The 3,995-nt window shown below is 36.1% G+C and overlaps 1 protein-coding gene across 2 annotated transcripts in view; it reads left to right on the top strand.

The window, feature by feature from the left end:
- The window catches only part of rock1 (Rho-associated, coiled-coil containing protein kinase 1), a 30,694-nt gene that overhangs the window by 1,085 nt on the left and 25,614 nt on the right, over positions 1–3,995 (top strand). The window lies entirely within an intron of this gene.

A 3,995-nucleotide genomic window follows, 5' to 3' on the forward strand; every position in this document is an offset into this window, starting at 1 on the left:
TTTTTTTGTTCTAATATTTTCTAGAATAGAATAGGAACATCCTGAATTTGTGAATTCTTGGGCATTTTAAAAGACCCACTTGATAGTTTCAGTGGCATGTCAAGAACAAACTAGATGAGATAAATTAAAGTTATTGTTAGTGGTTTCATTAAATCAAAATGTGCAAAAAGCGTAAATATATGACAAGCAACAACTATTTAATAAGAATTGAAGATGAGACAGACATACAAACAAAGCTGCTCTTATTATTAAGTTTATGATAATGTTTCTAGCCACACATTTCAAATAGGTTTGCACAGTCACTGGGTGCTATTTGGACCATTAATGACTGACTATAACTATCAGTAATGTTTTGTCTGGGTGCAAGTATTCAAACATCATATAAAGTGATAAAGTAGCTTCAGGCCTGTTGTAACCTGCAGCCCTTCAGCTGCATCAAAGCTTTTACCTTGACTGCTTCCTGTCTAATTGGTGTCAACCCATAAATTGGCTTTGTAGTAGGAGGATGGCAGCTGCTGCCACGTACTAAACTTTTAACTCCTGTTATTGGTATTATTACGACAATCTGTAGAAACTCCTACATTTAATGTAATGCAGAGGGAATCTTGTGTCAGAGGTTTGTAGATACTGAGAAAAATGTCATCTTGGGTGAAAAAGTGGCAACACAAATTGTCACAAAGATTCGGCTCTTATCGATTTACAGGACAGTTGTCATGATTAGTGTGATTATTATCACATTTTAGGTGGATAAATACATTTAAATAGATTAACTTACTCACAATGTCCAGTTACTCAAGATCGCCTGTGATAAAATTTTACAAGTTTTAGTTATGGATTTGCCCTTACAATAAATATTTTATATCCTAGTAATGTTGAATTGGGTGTTGTAGTTGTATAGTTAATTTCTAAGTGAAAGAATATTAAGTACGCTGTTTGGAGAAGGGGGGTTGTTCTAACACCCCACCCATGTGCCCGACTTTCAGTGTTTGTGTTAGGAATAAGCTGCTGTAACTTATAACAGCCTTTTGACATGCTTAGTTTCTATGATCCCACCATTAACTTGCAGGAAAAGGCTATTAAACTTGCCTATAAGTCCACATGCTCTGCATTTTTAAAAGCAAAAATCTGTGGCCACTGTTCCAACTGGCAGCCACACACAAGGGGGTTGTTTATCTTTTTTTTCTCCCCCTTCCCTGCAATCGCTCCTGATCACTGAATGGCGGCTTTTTATTGAGGCTCTTTCTGCCACCATGCAACTCCACCCACAGCTTAATAAAATTCCATGTTAATCAAATAACCTCTTGTCTTTGACTGGCCTGGAGTCCTCTGCAAGTCCCAAAGCCRTACTCCATATCTGAAGAGAGTTGAGAACAGGCAGGCAGCTCTGAGGTAGCTGGGTGTGGGCACTGCTTTCTTGCCATAAACCAAAATTATGTGGACTGAAGGGTAAAGACTCACGTTTCCGAGGGCTGTGAATCAAGACGTTTAACTCATAAAGCTTCCAGCATTCTTGGCTTTGACTAATGGATTTCATCAGAAGGCACAATTCAGCCCTTTAATGGCAACCTTTTTATTTCCTGCCATAGTATTTTGTTTGAAGTGTAGCACTTAGAGTTTAACTTTTTCCCAAGAGGCTTGGTCTGTGTTGTGTAAAGAAGATATTTAAACTGTACAGTATCAATTTTCTGGGCTTTAACACATTTTTTATATAATTTTTTAAAAAAACTTTATCCTCAATTTACTTCTGGAGAAAATTTTAATTTGAGTAGCTTTCTACTCTTGTTCTGCATCATTTGACTATTATTGACTTTAGTTTTACCCACTTTATATAGCAGAAGTATTTTATTTTGACTCCCTCACTAAGTAAAACCTACACAAAAACATGTTATTGCAAGTGCAAAATAGCACTTATTTTACATGCATTTTTAGTCCCACTCATACATAAGACCCCACATAGAAGATGGTGTATTTGCAGTAGAAAAGTAAGCATACAAAGCTGTGTTGAGAAGTGTAAGATAAGATGTAAAACTAGAACAGTATATTCTATTCAACTAAAACAAAACAAAGCTCGACTGCAGCATAAGAACCTTTTAATGCAAAATCAATCCTGCTGAAAGGCACAAGGCATTTACAATCCATTCTTTGATAAAAACCAACAAATCATCACTTAATGTAAACAAAATCAACAAATACGTATACAGTTTTTTGTAAAAATATGCAGCTAGTTATGACTAAAAATCATTGATTATTACTATTTTAATAACAACGTATTTATGTGTAGACATACAAGCAGAAAAGTATTCTTCTCAGATCCTGTTGCTGCCTAAGCATTTATTTATTTATTTTTCCCACCGAAGCATACACGAATTAGTCTAGTTTTAACAATGCTTTGCAGTAGTTATAACGAAATATTGTAGCCATTCTTTTGCAGAAACAGAGGAAGAAGACCTTGCTCTATGGCATCACGTAATGAGGAATATATGGGTGTGCTCCAAATATAGATGCAGCTGATTGTACCAAGTGGAATTTCCAGTATCTTAACAACCTGACAGCTTACAAGGACATACATATAAGTGAGATGGGACACATACACACAAAGGTATTCAGGTTAACAGTAAACATGCCTCATATGATTTCCCTTTTTCCCCTGGAAGGAACATGGGTGTTAAACAAATTGTGCTGTATTTTTTTTCTATTTTTATTGTCTAAATAAACAATTTGGTTGATCAAAACACATATACCAGTAGATCAGACTTGAATTTGTAAAACATGCAGACATTATAATCAGCATTTGATCTGCTTCTATTGTCAGAAAGGTTTAGAGTTGTCAGTTGTAAACTGCTCCTCTCAGCCATTCAGTTATGGGAACAACAATTGGCTGAGCTATTTGTAGCTCTGCATGACCTCAGCTGAGTGATTACGTTCAGGAATGCATACTAAAATGATCTAGTCATAAGTAAGCTGGGGTATTTATTCCTTTTTCGTTTCCTCTTGAATGGTATTTTATTGTTTTTATCTGTTTTAAGAGGGCTCCTGACCCATGCTTTGGTTGATGAGTATTGGGTTGTTAGTAATTTGTGTGGGTGAGGCAAAAAAATGTTTGACTGCAAGAGTGAAGAGAGTTTTACTATAACTGCTGTCAAAATCGACAAAATTTTCAATGTTTTTAGTTGATTTTTTTTGTTTATGTATCATCTATGATAAAATAGCCACAAGAGACACATCAGTTACTACATATAATTTGTAACAATTCAAAGTTTCATTTTGTTAACAATTAGGAGTCACTTGTTTATACTGAGTGGTTGAGAGCATTAAAGCAAACGTTGGGGCTAATGCTGCATTCCAATTGTACTTGGAGTTCGCAGTTTAGGATTTCTGAGACGGAAAAATCAACTATCGTAATTTTGATTCGGGTACTTGGTGCAACACGACCATACCGGAGCACGATTGACGTCATCATTTCAACATCTGCTCCTCGCATCAGCAGAGAGGGAAGCTATTACTTTCATGTTTGTTAATCTGTTTACGTTAAGTCAGCTGTACTTGTAGTACTTTAGGGGTGTAAGAAAATATCGATACACTGAAATATCGTGATATTTCATTTCTCGATACTGTATCAATATTCTAAAACCCTGTATCGATTTTTTATTAAGGTTTAAAATGTCAACTTTCCTGCCAGCCATTCATTTTTATGTTGTAGTTCAACCTCTGACCACTAGTTGGCAGCAGTGAGCCAGCCATTTGGCTCCTCCACAGCTTGAGCGCCAGAGAGTAAGAGAGCATTAGCATTGTAAGTAAATATTAGCTTCATGCTCCGATAGCTGAATCTGAGCAGAAAAGACTGACACCCTCTGCCTTCTAAGCTGAGGTAAGGTTACAAACAAGTTACTTATTTGTCAGAATGTCTGTATTTAAGCCAAATTGTTTTGTGCGCTCTTTTTTTCCAACTGTAGTCAGCTTTAACGTTACGCATATAGTGCATGCGTCTATCACCT

This window comes from Austrofundulus limnaeus, unplaced genomic scaffold (assembly GCF_001266775.1).
Source record: "Austrofundulus limnaeus strain Quisiro unplaced genomic scaffold, Austrofundulus_limnaeus-1.0 Scaffold6, whole genome shotgun sequence".
NCBI classification, from domain to species: Eukaryota; Metazoa; Chordata; class Actinopteri; order Cyprinodontiformes; family Rivulidae; genus Austrofundulus; species Austrofundulus limnaeus.